Source organism: Petromyzon marinus, chromosome 59 (assembly GCF_048934315.1).
Source record: "Petromyzon marinus isolate PM22_M1 ecotype Great Lakes invasive population chromosome 59, UKy_Petmar_22M1.pri1.0, whole genome shotgun sequence".
Taxonomy (NCBI): Eukaryota; Metazoa; Chordata; class Hyperoartia; order Petromyzontiformes; family Petromyzontidae; genus Petromyzon; species Petromyzon marinus.
This window is the reverse complement of record NC_133725.1, coordinates 9,536,600-9,560,920: the sequence shown is the minus strand read 5'-3', so window position 1 is coordinate 9,560,920 and position 24,321 is coordinate 9,536,600. Positions and strand designations below refer to the sequence as shown.

The 24,321-nt window shown below is 46.9% G+C and overlaps 1 protein-coding gene across 3 annotated transcripts in view; it reads right to left on the bottom strand.

Moving 5' to 3' along the window:
• The window catches only part of LOC116955424 (uncharacterized), a 52,051-nt gene that overhangs the window by 8,137 nt on the left and 19,593 nt on the right, over positions 1-24,321 (bottom strand). The window contains exon 2 of one of the 3 annotated variants that reach the window (XR_012929835.1): positions 1,765-1,944. The exons of the other annotated variants lie outside the window; for them this stretch is intronic. The gene's annotated coding sequence lies outside the window, so the exon portion shown is untranslated. The remainder of the gene's footprint in view (positions 1-1,764; positions 1,945-24,321) is intronic. 3 annotated transcript variants of the gene reach the window in all.

The following is a 24,321-nucleotide window of genomic DNA, read 5'->3' as shown; positions in this document are numbered from 1 at the left end:
ACGACTTCAATCGATGATTTTTTTTCAAAATCACCAAAATACCGTAGGTAAATAATATATAAATTGTACTCTACGGTACAGTTTGCTTTACGCGCGTTGCAAAGTAGCTGGTGTACAGAGTAAGTGGAAGCGAAGGCTGAGAGGCGACAGATAAGAGAAAGAACGAATGATGCTGTCAGCGACACATGAGTGTGGGTTGAGGCGACGCAAACCAGGTGGTGGTATTTATCGAGTGATGACGCATTTGCGAAACGACGTAAATAAGGGAGACGTATGTTGGGCTATTACTGTACCAGGGTAGGTGAAAAGACTCAACTCATGTACCTTCTGCTAGTACACATATACCTCATGTCAGTAGACTCAAATAAAATGGCTGCTGCAAGTAGAATCAACCCATATACCGAATGCCAGTAGACTCAAATCAAGCACCTGCTGCTAGTAGCATCAAGTAAAATAAACCTTCAAATCACAAAGCCCCCACCTCCTAAACTCCCCTCTACATTGGTTGCGACGAGGTGCGGTAACAGACACCCGTCAGCCCCCACAGACACGGAAATGCACACAGTAACACACACACACAAATACAAATACACTGACACAGATACAGACAGAGAGACACACAGACACGGAGACACCCACACACACAAATACATTCACACAGATAGGGAGACAGACAGAGAAAGGTACGGAGACACACAGTGACACACACGAATACATTCACACAGATACAGACACACAGTGACACAGACACAAATACACCTACACAGACACACAGAGAAAATATACATGGAGACGCAAAGGCAAATACAAAGACCAAGATCCCCCCTATAGCCTGAACAGACTGTTGGGGCAAGTGATGTTAGCGAGCACCTATGAAGGCCAGCACGGCACACGAGGGGGGTGGGTGGCCAACATTACGCCCGGCCGTTTTTGTCGGCCGGGCGATGTTTACACACCGCACCAGGTTCTCATTTGAGGCTGCGTCGACCTAGGGGAGGCCCATGACCGGTTCAGATAATTGTCACTGGTGTTGGCCGTGAGCGGTTCGTAGCGCAGCGCGCTAACCGCTACACTATCGCTCCTTACGATACACAAACAGACACAAATACGAATGCAGACACGGAGACAGAGACAAGACAAAAACGCAGACACACGCGGATACAATTATCACATATACACGGGGACAGACAAGCGACATACAGACACAGACACAAATCCACTCACATAGACACAGAGAGACACCAAGACATGAAGACACAGAGACACGCATGGAGTCACACACACAGACACAAACGCACTCATGCAGTTCTGCACAGTTTTGTCACGGATTGTGGCATTGCCACTTGATTTATTTGTTCTCGTCAGCGTCGTACAATCAAGGGATTATGAATTATCGCTCAGCCACAACGCATTTCCAGCGACCCAATCCTGACCGTAACCCTGACCCTAACCTAAACCTAACTTAACCCTGACCATAGCCAAAGCCCACAGTGATGTTGTGGCTCAGTGTGGCTGTGAAGGCCGAGCGAGTACAACAGCAGGAGGTGCGCCGTAGGACAGAAACATGCTGAGCAGCACTATGCTGCAGGGGGCCTGAGCCACTCACAATTGATCTGACCAAGTCGGTCTTTTGAACACAAACAAAAGAGTGATTGAATGGATCTTCTTATTGATCTCTTACCGATGGGGGGGGGACGCAATAGAAAAGCGTGTTAGTGGTTATTTATTTTTGCTAAACGTCGGTGATGTCAAACCATCCCTCACCTGAAGGCTCCTCAGCTGCCGACGCGCCGCCGCCAGCAGCAGCAGAAGCAGCAGCCCAGCACGTCCCGGTGTCGATTTCTCACCCACGCGAGCCCCCCCCCCCACCGTCACGTGGAGACCGGGTCAAGGTTAACCCAAAGGCAGAATTGTGCGCAACTAAGAGAGCAGTCTTCTTTGGTTCTTTCGGTAAAGTCACGTAGAATGAGAATAAAATAATAAATTGACAAAATAAAATAACACAATAATATTCTCACGACGTTTCGGCCACAACACAAGCGGCCTTCATCAGGTGAAGGGACGAGACTGTCTGGTAGGACAGCGCTTATCAATTTATTATTTTATTCTCATTCTACGTGACTTTACCGAAAGAACCAAAGAAGATGAATCCTTGCAGTCACGAAAGCTTTAAATCGAAATTTAAGAGAGCAGTCTCCACATCGAGGTGCCGAATAAACAACGACGTGAAAAACACGCAGTGGCAACACGGAACTCAAACCAGTTTCGTGTCGGCACTTCCTCAAAATGAGGCTTTAACGGTTGCGAATTTGAAAGCTTCCTGCTTCTCTGTTGTTGCCGAAGAGCCACCCAGGGTTCAATCACAGTTTTCTGACGCAGAGGACTTCCTCTAGAGTCTAGCCAATCAGAGGATAATTCGCGTCTCGTTAATTCGTGAATGTGTCGCCCAAGACCTAAGTCACACCATCCAGTTGGGGCGGCACGGTTTCCAGAGCGGTGCGGCCACGCGCGTCTCACAACAAGAAGCCCCTAAGTTTGACTACCGACGCGGGTGGCGTTTCTCTCGGCCCTTTTTGTTCTCCCCCTATTCTGCAGAATGTGTGTGAGGAGGCTCTCTGGGGAGCGGTGGTGTGGCGGTGAACGCTGTGCTACGCTACGAACCCAGTGACCCGAAATCGATTCCCGCTCACGGCCAACATCAGTGACGATGATCTGAATCGATAGTGGGCCACCGCTATGTCGACTCGGCCTCAAATGAGTACCTGGTACAGGGTGTAAACATCGATACTGGAGAGACAAAGGCGGCCGGGCACAGTGTTTGCCACCCACCAAACTCTTGTGTGTTGTGCCGGCCTTCATAGGTGCTGTGTAGGCTGTACTTTTGGATGTATTGGTAACTGCTTAAACTACACAGGAAGGTAGTTTAAGCTGTCAATTATTAAAAGAAAATGTCGGAATTTTTGTCACGGGCCATTAGATATCCTATGCCCACACAGAGAGGGAGACAAATGCACTCTGAGTGTGTGCATGCGCAGATTGGGCGTGACTCGTTGAGCACAGACATAAAGAACCCGTTAGGCAGAGGCAACTTCTGTCCAGCATCATCAGACAGGCCAAGGGTGACGATGCATGTAACTATGGGCCACATACTACGATTCTGGTGGGTTCATAATGGCCGTGTCACAGGTCACTGAGACCGTGGGTTTGAGCCCTGGGTCTGGGCGTCTGTGCATCTCTGTCTCAGTGGCTTCATAATTTCCGTGCCACAGTCAGTGTCTTTCAGTTGGTTCATCATGTCAGCCGTGCGTTTATAGACCACGACTTTTAATGATCATGGGAATAGTATTTCATCTAGCAGTGGATAAACCATGCCTTATAATGTAATGATGCTGGTGGGGTCTTTAATCAAGTTGGCAGACCATGACTTATGATCATAATTACGAAGTCATTGAGTACATTGGTATTTGCGAGACCAGTCTAAAGGGCACAAGGTTATCAGGAAGGAAAACGTTGATGCGTGACTGTCAGTCGTGCCGGCTCATTGTTACTAATATAATAAGCCAAGAATGTGTCCCGCACGTGACGTCACTCTACATGAGGCCCCCCCTCGTTAATAATCATGAGCGGGTGATGTCACTCCACATGACGCACCCCTCCCCAATAACCATGAGACGTCACTCCACATGCTGCACCCCTCCCCAATAACCATTAGCGGGTGACGTCACTCCACATGGGGCAAACCCCCCTCATTAATAATCATGAGCTGAACAATTTCTCTATTGAATATTTCAGATTTACTGCAATATACACCCGTCCTTGGAAGAGCAAACAAGCTAGTTTTATGTACAGTATATGTGTACGTGGGTCATGTAGCCCGCATTCCCAGCTACCGCATTCCCAAGCAGCTTATGTTTGGCCGGATATCAGGGACTAAACAGGCGTGGCACGAGCTTGAGAAGAGGTGGAATGATGGTGGAACTGAGCGGACTTGCTGATGACTCGTACACGCGTGTCTCGCTTAACGAGCGAGATACGTTCCACGAATATTGCTCGGTTAGCGAACACTCGTGAAGCGTACTCTTTGGTTTTATTCGGTAAAGTCACGTAGGTAAAATAAAATAAAACAAAATGAAAGAAAACAATTAAATCACGACGTTTCGGAGGCAACACAAGTCTCCTTCTTCAGGTGGAACAGACACAGCAGAACATCAGTGTCAAGTGGACAGCTCAGAGACCGGGTCTATATACAGGTCGGGGGGGGGGGGAGGAGTCAGACCGGGATGTGGGTGGGGGGGGGGGCTGAGCCAAGCCGCCCCTTGTCACGACGCAGGGGGCTCGGAGGAGCGGAGGTGCCTCATGTGCGAAAACGGGTAAAACCCCTTTGTTATGCTGCCGGGGATTGGAGGAAAGGGATGGCGCGCTGCAAGGGTGCAAGTGCAGCTTCATTTTTTAGAAAGCATTAGAAATGGCTGTATATTTATAAGGTAGCTAAAGTTTGACATACAACCACTGAAAGATGGAAATGGCTGTACAATTAAAAGGCAGCTAACGTTTGACTTGATTTATAACATCTTTCCAGTGGTTGTTCAATTTGAAACCATCCTCTCGGTTGAAGTTGTGTCTTTGTTTGTAATTCTGGATGGCCTCGTGGACAAATCTCTGATAATAACCGGTAGGTTTGCAGAGTACCTTGGTATCGGAGAAAACAATATCATGATCACCCACAGCGTTGTAACAGTGATCAGCCACGGCAGAAGGATTCGTTCTGCCGTGTTTCAAATCTGATTTGTGCTCACGAATTCGGTCAGAGATATGTCGCTTCGTCTCCCCGATATAGCAGTCACCGCAGGCACAACTCAATTTGTAAACACCGGGGTACTGTAAGTCAGAGATAACATCCTTTACGGATGGGATCAGATCACGGATTTTGTGTACTGTGTTGAACCGGACCTGGATCTTGTGTTTGTTTAGAATTTTAGAAATCTTTTTAGTAACGCCTGCTATGTATGGTAACGTGATGATTTTGATCGGAGTGTCAAGTGGTTGTTTCTGTATGGTGGGAGAAACAGCTTGGCGGATGGTACGGTCAGAGTAATCGTTCATCTTGAGGGCCAGATGTATATGTTTTAATTTACTGGCCAGGTGGTGTTGGTCATAAATGCAATGAGCCCTATGGTATAACGTTTTGATGAGATAATTCTTCTGAGTCGGGTGGTGGTGGGAATCAGGTTTCAAGTAGGAGTCTGTGTGGGTGGGCTTCCTGTAAACAGAATGTCCCAAAGAGCCATCAGACTTTCTCTCAAACAGAACATCCAAGAATGGCAGCTTGCCATCTTTCTCCACTTCCATGGTGAATTTGATGGAAGGGTGTCTGGAATTGATGTGGTCTAGGAAAAGGTTCAAAGCTGGGAGGCCATGTGGCCAAATGACAAAAGTATCAACTACATATCTCTTCCACAGGGAAGGACTGAGGGTGGATGTCTGGATGGTGTCTGATTCAAATTTCTCCATGAAAACATTGGCTATCACTGGTGATAAGGGGGAACCCATGGGGGTACCCTCATTTTGTTTGTAGAAGGTGCCATTCCAAGTAAAGTAGGTGTTGGTGAGGCAGTGCTTAACCAACGCAGGTACATCGGGGTCAAGTCAATGTTGGACCAGATCTTCGATTATTGTAATGGTATCAGGTACTGGGACCTTGGTGAATAGAGAGACCACATCAAAGCTGATGAGGATATCGTCAGGGGACAGTACAAGGTCCTTAACCATAGAGACCAATTGGGTTGAGTTAAGTACTGCTGTGGTATTCTTGCCAGTGAAGGGAAGCAGAGTATCTGACAGAAAACGGGCCAGCTTGTAGGTAGACCCGGTCTCTGAGCTGTTCACTTGACACTGATGTTCCGCTGTGTCTGTTCCACCTGAAGGAGACTTGTGTTGCCTCCAAAACGTCGTGATTTAATTGTTTTCTTTTACTTTGTTTTATTTTATTTTACCTACGTGACTTTACCGAATAAAACCAAAGAGTATGAATCCTTGCAATAACGAAAGCTTCAAATCTAGAACTCGTGAAGTGATCGTCGTTTTCCCATCGACTCACCCTCATGTTAAAAGCTGAGCTACGTTTCAGCCCCAAAATGTTCCACTCTTGAGCAACTTTTATAAGATGAGAAATACAAGTTACTATATATTTTCTTAAATAAAATAATAAAATATCAAATGTAACACCGCACATGAAGAACCACAGTGCAAGATCCACTGTATAGTCTATGATAACCACCTCCTTACAGCAATATATTTGAAATCATTCACACACTCTCTCTCTCTGCTCAATCAAAGCCATCTCGCTCTCACTCTCCGCTGCTATTATCCTACCCGGCGAGGCCTGGCTCTGCCCTGGCCGCGCCTCCCTTCTTGAACCCACTAGCGGGTTCCAAGGGCTTCCAGACGGGGTCTCTGTGACCCTTGCGCCAGTTCCTCCGACCTGCCGACACACCCGCGTAAGTGCTCATCGGCGTGTGTACTGCTCGTCCACCGCAGTTGCCGTTGCTGGGCAACAGACGGCGCTATTACACTACACATTCCCTGCGGTTCGGGGGCAGATTCAATTTAGACTAAGTAGAACGGTTTGTAAATCGGAACACAATAATGCTCTGTATACAAATTTCTATGAAATGTGTTAGGGTTTAACAAAAAGTAAAGCATTGTTAAACTCATGATTAAAAACAAATATTGTACATTTGCATGTAACACTGTCAAAAATACTTTACAGTAAATAAAATATAAAATAAAGTTAACATAAATAGGAAAAAATATTTTCACTTACCTTGAGTCATGATACTAGGTTGTAGTCCCAAGGGGGTCATGAGTCACCACAATTGCACACACACGGGAGCACGCCCGCACACACAGACACACACAAAACAAAGATACACACACACCCCAACGACAACAATCCCCCGTGTAGCCAGAACAGACTGTAGGAGCAAGTGCTGTTAGCGAGTAGCACTTCTGTAGGCCGGTACGGCATACATGGGGGTGGGTGGCAAACACGACGGCCGGCCGCCTTTGTCTCCCCATTGGTGATGTTTACTAGCCACACGAGGTACTGGTATTGGCCGTGAGCAAGATTCGAACTTGGGTAGCCGCTTTCGTTGAGGAGCACGCTAATCGCGACACTACCGCTCCCCACCAACTCCCGCTTTCACAAAAAAAACTCACTCTCAGCACGAGGCCGACTCATTACATCAGTTTGAAATGGTATTTTTTTATATTTCATGGAAGCCGGTTCGTAAGTACGGGTGTTCGTAAGTCGGGCGTTCGTAGTTCGAGGACTGCTTTACATGGAAAACACAGTAGGGCCACTGGACTAAGAAGCAATTAATTAATCGAAATGTCACAAAACTAATTGAACCCAAGGATAGGAAAAACTCGATCCTCGGTAAGAGCTGGCTCTGTTTCCGGCCTACCCTGACTTTCTACACTTCGAATCCTGCCCCCCCCACTCAATAAAGACACCAATACCTGCAGCCTCACAAGTCACAAATGCAGCAGCACGTTAATGCGCTTACCAGGTGCTGTGTGGGGGCCGACGTCCACCCCACCGCCCTCGCTGGGCAGGTGGAGCGCGACGTCTGCCCCCTCCACTCCCACCTCCACCACGTCGATCGGCTCCCGCCGGGCCACCGCTGACCGGGTGATCGGCCCCCCCATGCTAGCGCTCTCTCTGAGGGACATGGCAACAGTGGCTAGCTCACCGCCGTATGGGGTTACTCCGCGCACGCCCACGTACACCACTAATGCGAATGCGGCTGCGTGCACGCGCGCGCCCCTGCTGGTGCTTACATTTTAAAATGCGCATGTACCACGACCAGCGCTATAGTGGCGGCGCAAACGCGCGGGCTTCTGCGGGTGGTTTATCTCCTATCCCGCGCACGCACTATGAATAATGCTACAGCGGCAGCACCAACGCGCGCGTCCCTGCTAACGATTGTACTTTAATACGCGCATGTCCCACGATAAGCGCTATAGCGGCGGCGCGATTGTGCGCGCTTCTGCGGGCGGTTTATCTCCTAACCCGTGCACGCATTATGACTAATGCTATAGAGGCGGCGCGAATGCGCGCGCCCCTGCTGACGTTTGTATTCTAACACGTGCACGCCCCAAAGTTAACACTACAACAGCGGTGCAAACACGCGCACATGCAGGCAATTAATTTAACGAGCCGATACTCTATGCTAACGTTTATTCACGGCACAAAACCTTGCACTGCCCAGAGGATATATTCAGCTAGCAGAGCATATCCTATCACTACCCAATTCCCCCAAACACCTACGCACCCTCTTACGTACCTCGTAGCCATTCTCACAGTGTCGTATGGACGTGGAGAGAGGGACGGATATGTGAGAAAACTTTTCCTATCGCTGTCTTGCGGCGGCACTTGCTGGCATCTCACGGACACAGGCAGCTCGAAGAGGCTAGAGATCAGAACTAAACAAACCGTTTTTGGCTCCCCTTTTTATGCCCTGTGATTTCAAAAATCCAGGGTTACGTGACATCATCCTGCGCAGCCAATCGTGCGCCTACCTTTTGATTTTCAAATGTTTCGTGGCCGTTACCTAGGGAATTATGTTACGCTATTCCCCAGCCCATTGTCTCTGCGCCTGCATTCCTTACCCCTGACTCAGCCGGGTTACTCTGATCAGCTGCCCGGCCGAATACACACCCGCAGTGTGCACAGGGATTTCCCTCCAACCTCCTCGTCAGTGCTGCTCGCATAATATTTCACCCTAGCCCCTCCCTGGTGCTGTGAGCGTCTCATTGTGGTTAGCCCGGTGAGCTTCTGTGTACCCATACAATTTTAAGCCAATTTAGGGGGGCCGCAATGTAATTTGTCCCGGGGTAGTCGGTCAATCTCCTCGCACCGGGAAACCGTGGGGACTTCCCACCTAGTGGCCCTTCGGATGAAAACCCATGGTGCCAGGCGATCCCCCGCCGGAACAGTACGTGGGTGGGTGCGCGGTGTATGTGCGTTCAGGGCGGGGGTTGGGAGTCGCGGCGCTTGTGGAGTGGCTCCGCGGTCGTGGCACCACGTCTCCATTTGTGGTTGCTTTATGAGCCCTACAGCAATCTGGCCATGGAGGCAGCAGAGGTTGGGGATGTGTATGTGCAGGATCCGCTCTGGTGGATGAGTCAACATCAACCAGGTGACGATGGTTGCAACAGTCATGCCCCGGAACTGAAGGAAAGTATGGATCAGCATGTTTGTGACCCAGTCTCAGACAAGGCAGTTTTTTAATCCCAGTCGGGTTGCGAAGAGGCAGCCAAGTCAAGAGCACTGACTCTAGCACAAAACGTGCAATCAATGATACCACCTGGACAGCATGCGCTGCAAATATTGTGTTTTGGGGAGCTGAGGAACAGTCAGCAGAACGACCCGGTGGCCTCGATGGTGTTGCCATATTTTAATCAGAAGCACTTACCATCTAGGCAAGAGAGACACAGCAAGAGTGCTGGCCTTTATCAACTCCTTTGACAATGGGGAAAACTTGAATTGCGAGATGGGATAGTGTAAAGAGTTGTGAAAGATAAACTATCTGGACGAGAGAGAATACAGTTTGTATTGCCAGTTTCTCTACGAGAGAAGGCACTAGCTGGAATACATGACGGATCACTGGGAGCGAGAGGGGATTTTGTGTCTGGCATGGCAGCGGTTCTTTTGACCAGGAATGGAGGCAGACATCCGGGAGTATGTCCATTGTTGTAGGCGGTGCGTTGTGGCAAAGAACCCAGAACCAGCAGCACGGGCACCACTGGAGAGGATCAAGACGACGGCTCCAAGGGAATTAGTCTGCATGTATTTCTCTTGCGGAAAAGCAGCAACAGCACTCAGTTGACGTGGGGGGGTGACAAACCATTTTGCAAAAATGGCCCATGCTTTCCTCTGCATTAACCAGATAGCAAAGCAGGTGGATCGGAAATTGCGAGATCATGTGTTTTGTAATTACGAATTCCTGGAAAGAATGGATTCAGACAAAGGCACAAATTTGGAGTGACCTCATCACAGAGCTAATAGCAGGGGTGGAAAATTCACACACAACGGCATACTATCCCTGATGTCAGACCTGAATTAGGCCGCAGCCATTGCTCAAAGCCACGTTTTGAAGGAACGTCAAAAGCTATGGACTACAACAAGAGGGCCAAGGGTACATCCTTGAGAGAGGGTGACCGGGTGCTTCTTGCCAATAAAGGCGAGCGAGGCAACAGAAAACGTGTTGATAGGTGGGAGCCGGTTCTCTACATAGTAGCAGATAGGAACCCACAGACCCACATATACAAGGTTGTGGACCCAGAGAGAAATACAAAGGTCGTGCACCAAAATCTTTTGCTTGGAGTGAATTTCTTTTCTGTGGTAGACTTTGTGTCTCGTGAAGAAATGACTGAAGAGCTCGATTCTGTAAATAGATCAGAATCCCGTGATGCAGAAAGTGGCTCTGAATCAGAGCGTTGCAAATCGACACTGAAACAAGCGGAGGGCTCAATTGCCTCACTAAAGAATGAAGAGCCTTTGGAGTGCACAATATCATGAGTCAGTTTAACTCGTGTGCTGCAGGATACTGGACATGGGACTACTCAGGATTCTCGGGATGAAACCGGTCATTCTTATTCTTGGTTCTTTCGGTAAAGTCACGTAGAAGGGAAACAGTAATTGGTGTTTGGTTTCGAGGTGTAATGCCAGTAAATCCTGCCGTGTACCACCGGTAACTCCTGTCCTGCAGGTAATCAAGGGACAGAAGGGGGGCGTAGCCAGAGGGCAGGGGGAAGGCCCCGCTAGGGGGATAAAAGGGCAACATGCTCCAGTAAAGGGGTCGTCATTGTGGGTAACACTCGGTGGGTCGGGTCACGTCGTCGGGTTGGGATCTTCAGTAGCCTCGTGTGTAAGGGGGTTACATAGTGTTACACAGTGTTACATAGGGGTAGTTACATTACACCAATTATAGAACCCGTCCCGTAAGGGAAGTGTTAATAAAAGACTCGCCTCAACTCACGTAGTGTGTATGTCTGTATTGAAGCACAACAAAGGTACTTTTGATCCAAGAGATGTGAGTGCCCAAGTAACTGAAGTGTCGGGAACTCGAGTTGCTCTGAATAATTATCGGCAAAATTAGATGACAAATGTTTCATCGCCCACCTCTGACAGGGACTTTAGTGCTAGCGGGAATGTAGCTCGAGCGACACATGTTTTGGGGACTGATGGAAATTAAAATGCACCAGAGGGTTCATATAGAACAAGGGCTGGAAGGGAAGTGCGGCCAATAACACTGGTCTACAATTTAGACGTCGTCTGCTTCAGAGATGAAATGTGTTGCTTATTATAGATTTTGACGTGCTGAATTCAAATATGACAATTAAAACAACTGATTGGCGAATGTTCCCAAGATATCCAAGTTAAAATATTTTACATCTATGTATATTGTGTAGGTAGTAGAGTTTTACTCATAAATTGGAAACCTAGGTCTTTCCATGTGTTTATGGTTGCTTTACATGATAACATATCACCTGTCCTGTTCATGTAACACTTTAAAATCAGCAAAAGGGTTATATAAATTACATTTATTATGAAACAAAAGGCAAAAATAACTATTATGTATATATAAGTACATGGTTTAGTCCTAATTCAGTGTCTACTTGGCACTTCTTGGCTTGTCTCTTGTATTCATTAAATGGAGCATCTCTTGTCACTGTCCAGCAATAGTCTGCAAGCATTGATGGGCTCCATTTGCCCTGATAGCGTTTCTCCATTGTTGCAATGTCCTGGTGAAATCACTCGCCATGCTCGTCGCTCAGTGCTCCGCAGTTCGGTGGGAAAATATCTAGATGAGAGTGCAAAAAATGTATCTTTAGTGACATGTTGCAACCAAGTCTTTTGTATGTCTTGAGGGTTTCCACCAACTCCCTGTAGTTGTCTGCCTTGTTGTTTCCAAGAAAATGTATTGCCACTAACTGGAAGGCTTTCCATACCATGCAGTGCACTGTCAAGTGCATAATCTCGAAGAAGTTCACGAATCTGAGGACCAACAAAGACCACCTTCCTTTATTTTAGCTTCACTTAACCTTGGGAAATTTCTACGGAGGTAATTGAAAGCTGCTTGTGTTTTGTCCATGACTTTGACAAAGTTCTTCATCAGACCCAGCTTGATGTGTAAGGGTGGTAACAAAATATTCCTTGATTCAACAAGTGGTGGATGCTGAACACTTTTTCTCCCATGCTCCAATGACTGTCGGAGTGGCCAATCTATCTTGACGTAGTGGGAATCTCTCATACTTTGTGTATCCAGTCTGCAGACCCAGCAAAAAAGAGCCACAACCTTCAAATCGCCACAAAGCTGCCACTGATGTTGGTCATAGTTTATGAACCTCAAAAGTTGTTTCATGTTGTCATAGGTTTCCTTCATATGGACTGCATGATCAACTGGAATTGATGGCAAAACATTGCCATTATGCAACTTTAAGACTCATCCTCGATTAATCAATGGACAGACTCCACTCATCTGGATCATGAACGATGTTGAGGGCTGCCATCACACCATCGATGTAGTTGCAAGCTACAAGATTACCATCCATGAAGAAGAATGGGACAATATCCTTTTGATAGCCGCGGAACATGGAAACTCTAACATCACCTGCCAGGAGATTCCACTGCTGCTGTCTGCAGCCCAACAGCTCTGCCTTACTCTTGGGTAGTTAACATTTTGACAAGGTCTTTCAGTTCACCTTGTGCTATGAGGTGTGGTTCAGAGGAGGAGGATGGGAGAAAATCTGGATCATGTGACCTTGATGGTTCAGGACCAGAAGTTCTATCCTCTTCCTCATCTGACTCACGTGAGAATGATTCTGGTGCATCAGGAACCGGCAGTCCTTCTCCATGGGGTACTGGGCGTATAGCTGATGGAATGTTTGGATAATGCACAGTCCACTTTTTCTTCTTTGACACACCTTTCCCAAATGGAGGCGCCATGCAGAAGATTACAATTGCTGATATCATATGTTGGCTCTCTCCAAATCATTGGCATTGCAAAAAGCATGGATTTATTTTTCCTGTTCAACAACTGGCGAAGATTTATTGCACGAGTGTTGCAGCCTATGTGTGGGGCCCACATCTTGTCCTGATCTCCAATTTTGCAGCCAAAATAAAAGTGATAGGCTCTCTTAACCATAGTGGTTATAATGTGCTTTTGTGATGCAAAAGTCACTTCACCACAAACATTGCAGAATTTATCTGCTTTGTGCACACAAGTACGAGGCATCTCTGCTCACTTTGGCTAAACAGAAATGTGTCCCTTTGCAAAATCAAACACTGACAAATAAGGTAGCACGGCACTGTATGAGTTATAGAGCTGATATAGGGCAATTTCATAATAAAGGTTTTTGGGTTAGATCGCGTTATGTCGTAACCCTCCACCACCCGACACGGCCAATCAGCAAAAAGTGTCACGTTGACAAAAGACAAAGAGTTCACTACTTTAGCCCACCGGTGTGTTGAAAAGTGAATCCATAACATTTACAGTTTGAGTACGACGTTTCGCTGGTAATTACATCCGGCATCATCGGGCAATTCGCCAGAATGGTAAAGCCCTCACTTGCTCCCGGTCTTAAATAGAGCAGAAGGGTGACATCATCATTTAACTCATTCAGGGGCTTTGATTTGAGGCGGAGGGGGGGGGGTATTGTAAGTATATAATCGATTGGTAGTCAGACAATGGTTGTGATTTGTAATGAGTTGCAGATTAGTAATACGTTCTAGATTTGAAGCTTTCGTGACTGCAAGGATCCATACTCTTTGGTTCTATTCGGTAAAGTCACGTAGGTAAAAAAAATAAAACAACAAAAATCACGACGTTTCGGCCACAACACACAGAGGACAGCGCTGGAGTGAAACACAGCCACGCTCAGACCGCGGACCTTGTTTCATCGCACACAGCTTAAAGGTCGCGGTCTGAGCGTGGCTGTGTTTCACTCCAGCGCTGTCGACAGTCTGGTCCCTTCACCTGATGAAGGCCGCTTGTATTGTGGCCGAAACGTCGTGATTTTTGTTGTTTTATTTTTTACCTACGTGACTTTACCGAATAGAACCCAAGAGTATAGTAATTAGTTGTAATGTGTTATTGTGATTATATGCTACGTTAGTAATCCATTAATTAGCATGTGTTTCCCCTATAAGGAATTGTAATATGTATTATTTAATAATACGCTTCCAAGCCGCACTAAGCCTGTAGCTGTCCGAGCGATTAAAGTTATCTCTATTTCTCTCAATTTCAATGGATTCTCTAATTAATCTTTGCCAGTAATAATTAGTTTTACACAACACTTCAACGTTATCAAAATCAATTGAGTGTCCTTGTTGACAAGCATGTTCTGCCACTGTCGACAGTTGTGTTTGAGATAATTTAATATTTCTTTGGTGTTCTTTTAGTCTTATGCTGATGTTACGTTCCGTCTGTCCAATATAGCATTTGCCACATAAACAATGAATCCGATATACACCTTCTGTTGATAATTTAGGTAATGCGTCTTTAGTGCAAGATACTAGTTTTTGAATTTTGTGTACTGTACCAAATCTTACTGTAATGTTTTGCTTTTGCAAAACACGGGCTAATTTGTCAGTTACTCCTGAAATATATGGAATTTTAATTGTTTGAACAATCTGATCGCTTTCAGCAGTATTGCTTTGCGATCGTGATTTGGCATTCAGTGTTCTGTTAATTTGAGCATTATTATAGCCATTCTGTCGTAGTGCTTCTTTAACGTGTTTGATCTCTCTCACTAGACTTTCACCATCTGACACTGTTTTAGCCCGATGTATGAGCGTCTTGATAAGAGAGGATTTCTGAGCTGGATGATGATGCGAATCTGCATTCAGGTAGGCATCGATGTGCGTTTGCTTTCTGTAAACGCTGTGTTATTTTGCCCGATGATGCGTGCAACGGAGTCGGAATAAAGTACACTCCGGCATGGACCTCTCGGCGGCGTCCATTAACGTGAGAGGAATGAAGGGGAAGGGTAGGAAGGGAGCAATTATGCAACTGTTAAAAGCCACCAGAAGGGACGTGACCTTCCTTCAAGAGTGCCACCTACCATACACCATGGGCTCGGAAGAGCTGCTTGACGACTGGGACGGCCACTACATATGGTCAGGCAGCAACCGGAATCGGTGCACTGGGGTAGTCACCCTCCTAGGCAGGAGGGAAATGAGGGTGCAGGGAACCCAAGAGATGATCCCGGGACGACTCCTTGGTGTGGACGTGTCCTACCAAGGCGTGGAGATGCGGCTGGTGAATGTGTACGCCCCTGTGCGATGCATGGAAAGGATAGAGTTGTGGGAGAGCTTAGCGACCCTACTGGCTACTAGGCGACAAGTCATCATAGGGGGGGGGACTTCAATTGCCCGCTATACTTAACGGACCTGGTGTCGGCAAAGGGGAGGAGGAAACTGGACTCTTACTCCAGAAAACTGAGGGAGCTGATGGCGGACCTCGGCATGACAGATGCTTTCAGGAGGGTGCATGGTGTACGGCCCGGGTACACGTGGTCGGACAAAAGCGGGGGAGCACAGTCGGTGATAGACTTTATCTTCACCTCTGCCAAAGTAGAAGTGGAAAGTGCGGGGGTGGAGCCCTTCCCCCTCTCGGACCACAAAATGGTCGTGGCAGGGCTCGCAATCCCAGGGGGGGCGAGGAAAGGAAAAGGGATGTGGAAAATGAATGTGGGTCTATTCGAAGACAAGAAAGTGGTGGGGGACTTTGAGCAAAAAATATAAAGACTGGAGGACCTTGCAGGACTGTTTCCTTACGAGGGTGGAATGGTGGGGCCAGGTGAAGAACAGGGTGAAAGCGTTTTTCCAGTACCATAGTAGGAGGAGGGGAGTGAACAGGGAGTTGAGGCAGTGGAATGCCAGGCTGGAGAGGATGTACAGGTTGCTTGAGCTAGGCTTCCCAATGGGGGAAAGAATAGAGGAATTGAAAGGGAGGGTAGCCTCAGTGTTGGAAAGGAGAGCTAGGCAACTAGTGCCCAGAGCGAGGGTTAGGGCAACGGAGGAAGGGGAGAAGTGCACGAGGGTTTTCTTCAAAGCAGGTAGGGAGGGGGATAACGCAATTAGGGAATTGGTAAGCCTGGCCAGGGGCAGGCAAACGACGATGGCAGGGATGATGAGCATAGCGGAGGACTTTTATAGGGAGCTGTATGGGAGGAAATGGACAGATGGGGAGAAGCGGAAGCTCTTGGGGGCACTGGGGAGGAGGATAGGGAACTTGGAGCCGCTGGGGGAGAAGATCCGGCAGGGAGAAGTGGAAGGGGCGGTAAAAGGGTTGAATAGGAATAGAACCCCGGGACCGGATGGTATGCCAGCGGAATTCTATGTCAAGTTCTGGGAGCTCCTGAAGGACTTGCTGCAAATATGTAGGGAAACTTTAGAGGAGGGCCGGGTGCCGGACGATATGCGGGAGGGTTTAGTTACACTGATTTAAAAAGGGAAGGGGGATCGCAAGGACTTGGGAAGCTGGCGCCCAATAACTCTCCTAAACACGGATAACAAGATTTTGGCAAGGATAGTTGCGGCGCGATTAGGGAAGGTGGTGGGGGAGGTGGTAGAGCCGAATCAGACATGCGCGGTCCCGGGGAGGAGGATCGCGGACTCCCTGGTGGTGATGAGGGAGGCCATAGAAGGGGATAGAGGGGGTGCCCGCTGGGGATACTGAGTTTGGACCTGGACAAGGCCTTCGACCGTCTTTCGCATGAGTATATGCTGGCAGTGATGGAGAGAATGGGAATGAGTGGGCCCCTGGTGGAGTGGGTGGCATGGCTCTATGGTGGGCTCAGAGCTAGGATTTTGATAAACGGGGAACGCTCGGGGGTGATTCGAGTGGAGTCTGGGGTGCGGAAGGGGTGCCCGATGTCCCCGGTCTTGTTCGTCATGAGCATGGAACCTCTTGCGCAGACAATAAGGGGTAACCAAAAGGATTAGGGGGGTGACAATTCCGGGCAACAAGGAACAAGGGAAAGTGACTTTGTACATGGACGACGTGGCTGTGCTGTGCAGGGACGCTGCGTCAGTGTGGAGAACTATGGAGGAGGTAGGGCAGTTCTGTGCGGCCTCCGGCTAAAGGATCACCACGAGGAAGAGTGAGCTGATGGCCTTTGGGGACTCGAGGCTGTTCGAGGGTCGGCCGCCGGAGTTGCAACTGCAGACGGAAGAAATCACGGTGCAGGGGGTGACCTTCTGTAGGGATAGATCGGCGGAACATAACTGGGAGAAAAGGATAAGGAAGGCGAAGGGACGTTTGGGTAAGTGGGCAGGGAGGCGGCTCACTATGGCTGGGAGGATCATGGTGGTGAAGGTGGAGATACTGCCAACACTAAACTACCTGGCGCAAGTATTCCCACCTGGTAGGAGGGAGGTTGTGTGTAATGCACTGAGACTTCTTCTCCGCAGAGCCGCGAGGCAAGGCGGCGTGCTATATGAGGTATCGCCTGACGTGGCGCCTGCGGGGCCTCGGGATGACCCAGGCTGAGAGCAGCACACCCTTGGACTGGCCGGGGGGCTGGATCAGTGACGTGGTGGAGGACTACGTGGGGCAGCATGGCCTGAACCGGTGGGGGGGGCGGTGGAGCCCCAGAGAGGTGCGGGCCGAGGCGGAGAAAGGGGAGGCGTGTGATGAGGTGCCGGGTGCGAGGAAGGCGGTACATCGGCAAATCTGGAGGAACATGTCGGCGGCGGCACTCACAAAGGAACAGAGGGACTTATCCTGGCTGGCAGTCTGGGACAAACTGGAGACGAGGGGCTTCTTGTACACCCGCCAAATGGCACGCACCCCCCAGTGCCCGAGGGGCTGCAATGGGGACGAAAGTGCAGTACATGTGATGGTGGCATGCCCCTTTGCCCAGGAGGTGTGGAGGCGGAGCAACCCGTTGTTGGCCCGGGTTCGCCCCGTCGAAGGTGACGACATGGGACGTTATGTGGGGGGAGTTGTGGGGAGTGGGGAGGACAGGGACCGGGCGTGGCCCATAATAGGTGCAACAAAGAAGGCCTTATGGAAGGCACGCAAGAAGGAATTGGAGGGGTCCCAGATGTCCCCTTTGGAAACGTGCCACATGGCAAGGAGGTTGTTGGAGAGGGTGGTGGAGGTGGATCGGGTGAGGCTGGGACATGAAGCCGCAAGGGAAAAGTGGAAGTGGCCACGGCCTGGGATGGGGGGGGGGGGGCTTTGCTGGCGCCCGGGGGGGCGAGGTCGTGCGTGGCTGGAGGGGAGGTAGCCCCTCCATGCACAGATGAGCCCAGTGCTGTGTCCGGGGTGATTCCGGTCTCGCGGATGGGTCGGTGGGCGAGTGGGGCCTTTGCGGCGCATGGGAGGGGACGGCCCCTCGATTTTTGTTTTGTTTTCTTCGCTGTGAAACTGAATACATTTTTAAAAATCGTAATTACCAGCGAAACGTCATACTCAAAATGTAAATGTTGTGGATTCACTCTTCAACACACCGGTGGGCTAAAATAGTGAACTATTTGTCTTTTGTCAACGTGACACTTTTTTGCTGATTGGCCGTGTCGGGTGGTGGAGGGTTACGACACATTTATAAATAACGCGATCTAACCGAAAAACCTTTATTATGATTAATATTGGTCGCGAAAGCCTATGTGTTAAATAGGGCAATTTGTTCAGCAGAGGGATGTAAGCCTAGTTATGATTGCATCATCCATGACTTCTAGTAATAACATGATGCAATTCATATCATGTATGATGCAATACCAGGTTCAGATTGCATCATTGTTATGCTCAAAAAGCGAGTACTGTCCAAACCCAGTCATAGATTTATTCGTAGATCCAGTCAAATATGTATTTTAGCCATTTCTGGTTTAAATTGAGATCCCTTCCCTTTATAACTTATCATCCGCCATTCCAAGGCAAGGGTCGTATATATTGACCGTGTAGCATATATTGAAAACTAGAGCCAATCAACAATTTTAAGCATAATTTTCATTCTCAGTGACCCAGAATTAGTCAAGTTGGACTACATTTATTTCAGAAGCATGGTGACTTATTGAGGCTATGCTACGTAGACCCATTCTGGGTAACATGGGTTTGTGGGGTAGGAATTCTCAATCGATGCTAAATATGGGCAGCCATTATTAGATTTGTTGAGAATTTCACGACTTTTTTAATTTCACATCCACATTTTTATTTTCATTTGTTCTTCCCGTATCGCCTGTTCAGAGGGGTAGCTTGTTTTGGTGAACCAAAAAGCGTCAGGAGGCTCAGGCAAAAGAGTGACCAAGTTAATTGGCGTGTATAAGGCACTACATTCAACTGAGGAGACACCGGGGACTAATCATCATCGATGTTCTCCATACTCGTAGAGCAAGCAGCTCTTAAGCTGTGATAAGGAGACTAATTCCTAGAGGTATACGTCTCATCATCAGACCTCCTTTGCCAGTACCAAAATATAATAGGGTTTTTCCTCTTTTTTCTGGCAAGAAAACTGAAACCTTTTTACAATTAATCATGTGTGCATTAACCACAATACTTGTGGTCAAAATGCAAACAAAAAAACACTGACAATATATGCAATGTCCTTGAAACTAATTGGTCCACACCAGACGGCTTTCTTTTGAGCCTCATCTCAATTGGTAGTAGACCAGAGGACGCCAAAAGGCATACAGCTTAAAGACAATGCACTCTCAAAGTAATGAGGGCTCGGGGTAAGCATCTACATCATTAAACCTCCTTTGCCATTGCCAAAATATAGTAATAGGGTTTTCCCTTTTTTCTGGCAACAAAACTGAAACCTTTTTTTACAAGAAATAATGTGTGCATTAACCACAATACTTGTGGTCAAAATGCAAAAAAAACACTGATAGGCTCAAAAGAAAGCTGTCTCTGGTGTGGACCAATCAGTTTCAAGGACAATGCATATATTATCATATTACCATACATAGCAGGCATTACCAAAGAGATTTCCAAAATCTTAAACAAACACAAGATCCAGGTCCGATTCAGTACAGTACACAAAATCCGTGATCTAATCCCATCTGTCCGCAACATTGCACACTGACTAATAAACTCACAGACTAGCACACTCACTCACAATCTTCAGAGCCAAGGTGAAGATACACACTCAAAATATACAAAGGGCATTGCCAGGGTCCGCGATATCTCACCACATCAGCTCAATTACGGTTTCCATTCCTGAATCGGGTACCGCTCTGCATGAAGGTTGTATGATCTCCGCCTGTTCTACAGAGTGGACGTTGTATGACCTCCCTCCTATTCTACAGTGTGAGTGGAGTTTGTATGATCTTCCCTTGTTCTATAGTGAGTGGTGTTTGTATAATCTGTGTTCTGCAGTGAGAGTGAGTGGAATTTGTTTATTCTCCCTGTTCTCCATGGGTTTCCTCCACATTATCTGCTTTTCTCCCATAAGTAAAAAAACCCCATCCACATGTAACTCTGCTGCATTGTGATTCACAGTGCATGCTCTTGTATCGCAAAACACATCACTGTGACCTCTATGCCATGGCAGGGCAAAGGTCCTTGTACGTGAGAAGACATTTTCACTAAAGGGCCATTCTCATTGACAAAGTGACTGTCCACGTAGATCTGCTCTTTGTCTGAGCTCTTGTTATTACCGTTGCACAATCCTAAAAATCTGCAACTAGCATATGATTGTCTATGAAGTCTCTGTGTGGAGAGTCCAAGGGTCTGGTCTGTGTGAGTCCATGGGTCTCTGTGTGAGTCTGTTTATTAATGATTCCTCGCAATTTGCAAACAACTTCGGATCAAATGCATTTAATGTAGCTGCCCCAAAGTATTGGAATCACCGCACAAGGTCAGTCTCTTGGAGTCTCCATTCTACCATCTCTGTCCGCATTTACACTATGATTCAAATCACTACAGTTTAAGTGTTAATGTAATTTTACGAACAATTGCTGTTATTAGTATTAGGTTTGTTGCTAAAAACTGCAAATTGTGTAGAATGCTTTGATGTGTGTCGCCTGATTCGCCCTTGAAAAATAGCTTCTTAGCTCAATTGGCTTTACTCGGCAAATAAACTTCTGACTGATTCTCAAATGCGTGGGCGAGTGAGTTGTAAAGTGGGTGATGAGTGGGCGAGTGTGTGAGTGGGATGCGTTAGTGTAGTGGTTAGCGTGCTGCACAATGAACCTGGCGACCCGGGTTCAATTCCCGCTCACGGCCAACACCAGTGATGAATATCTGAACCGGTCCTAGGGCTCCCCGAGGTCGACTCCACCTCAAATGAATACCTAGTGCCGTGAGTAAACTGCCAAAAGGGAGATAAAGACAGTCGTGTACCATTCCGGCCTTCATAGGTGCTTACTAACAGCACTTGCCCCAACAGTCAATTAAAGGCTATACGGGGGATCATTGTATTTGAGTGTGTGAGTGGGCGGGTGAGTGATTCAGTAGGTGGATGAGTGCATGAGTATGTGGGAGTGAGTCGGTGAGTGCACTTGGGTGGATAGGTGAATGGTTGAGTTCGTGGGTGGGTGTGAGCAGGTATAATTGTGCAATACTTTGACGTCGGACTGAAATATACTTCTGGACCAAATTTCCCAATTCTGAAAAACTGCCTGCAAATTATTCAATTGGGAATACGCGCAGAAACATCGCCCACGACTGCAAAACCAACTTGGCAGTTTGAAACTCAGTGAAGTAAAATAGTCAGCTAGGTGAAGAAAAATTAAACTTAAACAGATAATTAAATCAAATATAACACTGGTCTAGAGCCAAAACGCTTCCAAAATAAATACAGTCCAACTTTACTAATTCTGGGTCAGTGAGAATGAAAATGATGCTGAAAATTATTTAATGGCTCTCGTTTTAAAGATATGCTACTGGGTCTCTATATACGACCCTTGACTTGGGAATGGCGGAGTATAAGTGAGTTAAGGGAAGGGACCTCAATTTAAATCAGAAATGACTAAAATATATCTTTGACTGGATCTATGAGTAAATATATGACTGGGTTTGGACAGAACTGGCTTTTTGAGCAAAACGATGAATGATGCAATCTGAACCTGGTATTGCGTCATACATATCATGTATGACGCAATACCGAAAGCCTTGGTTGCAATGTCACTAAATATTTGAAGCTTTCGTGACTGCAGGAATCCACTCTGGTTCTATCGGTAAAGTCACGTAGGTATAAAATAAAATAAATCACGTTTCTATTGCAACACAAGCAATCATGATTGAGGGAAGGGACCTCAATGATGATTGCTTGTGTTGCAATCGAAACGTCGTGATTTATTTTTATTTTATACCTACGTGACTTGTTGAGCAGGGGGACCTTGCGGGTGCTGCAGGATTTCAGTCCTTCACGGCGTAGTGTTACCAATTGTTTTCTTGGTGACTATGGTCCCAGCTGCCTTGAGATCATTGACAAGATCCTCCCGTGTAGTTCTGGGCTGATTCCTCACCGTTCTCATGATCATTGCAACTCCACGAGGTGAGATCTTGCATGGAGCCCCAGGCCGAGGGAGATTTACAGTTCTTTTGTGTTTCTTCCATTTGCGAATAATCGCACCAACTGTTGTCACCTTCTCACCAAGCTGCTTGGCAATGGTCTTGTAGCCCATTCCAGCCTTGTGTAGGTCTACAATCTTGTCCCTGACATCCTTGGAGAGCTCTTTGGTCAAGGCCATGGTGGAGAGTTTGGAATCTGATTTATTGCTTCTGTGGACAGGTGCCTTTTATACAGGTAACAAGCTGAGATTAGGAGCACTCCCTGTAAGAGTGTGCTCCTAATATCAGCTTGTTACCTGTATAAAAGAAACCTGGGAGCTAGAAATCTTTCTGATTGAGAGGGGGTCAAATACTTATTTCCCTCATTAAAATGCAAATCAATTTATAACATTTTTGACATGCGTTTTTCTGGATTTTGTTGTTATTGTCTCTCACTGTTCAAATAAACTTACAATTAAAATTATAGACTGATCATTTCTTTGTCAGTGGGCAAACGTACAAAATTAGCAGGGGATCAAAACTTTTTTCCCTCACTGTATAAACAAGTTTTTTGCCTTGTTTCATAATAAATATTTATATAACCATTTGCTGTTTTGTTTAAGTGTTACATGAACAGCACAGGTGACATGTTATAATGTAAACTGTAAAGCAGCCATAAACACATGAAAAGACCTAGGTTTACAATTTATGAGTAAAACTCTATCTACACAATATACAAAGACGTAAAATTAACAACTTTAATATATTGTGAACAGTAGCCAATCAGTTGTTTTAATTGTCATATTTGAATTCAGCACAACAAACTCCATAATAAACAACACATTTCATCTCTGAGGCAGACGTATAAAACATTGTAGACCAGTGTCATCAGGCGAGAGCAGGAGGCAAGCCCCGCATAGCTAGGCCTCACGTTGAAATGTTCCAACCTGAACATCGATTTCATACTTGCTGCTACTCAATTGATATGCCTGCGAGAGAGAAAAAGAGCTTAGAAGCGAGGCTGTATCTCGGCAGACAACAACCTCCACCACCGCGATGTGACAATTATCAACTCGGGTCACACAGCACCAGTTGAGATCCATGAAGCCGACTTCTAAATTTGACTTCCTGGTTCTCGGGTTGCGTGACGTAATCGGCGCGAGACGCGCTCAGTGGAGGGTGAGGGGGGGTGAGGGGGGTGAGGGGGTGTTTCATAGCTCATAGTTTATTTATTTGGTATAGCCCTGTGAGCCATTCGGCTCTTGAATCGGGTGCAACCTCAACAAACAAAAAACATGAACAAGAAAACATCTTAAAGTGATTATGTGACTGTGCAAACAGAAAATCCAGGAAAAAAACTATCAAAATATTCCTGAAATAGCACCGTACACCAACGCTGTGTGCAAAAATTCCAGTGGGATGCAAGTCAAATAACAACAACCACAAGACAACTAAGATTAAGGCCATCAGTCTAACTCCGTACTACAATAAACAAAAACATGGCCAAAAACAAAAAACGTTTTCGAAATCACCAAAATAAAAGCCATAAATGCAATGTAACAGTGATCATAGGGACTGTGACCGAATTTTTAACAATAAACTACATAAATAAATTATAACACCAAAATCTAGGGCCATATTTTAGGCCACTGAATAGCAGTGGCAGCTAGGGTTGTACGACTCCTCTAGAGCAGTTTTGAGTGAAGATCTCATAGGTAGTGATTCAAGTTGCAGTTTATTGGCAATAGCATTCCAGACCCTGGGGGCATCAATAGCAAAGGCCCTTCCTCCGGTTTTTGTACGGCAATAG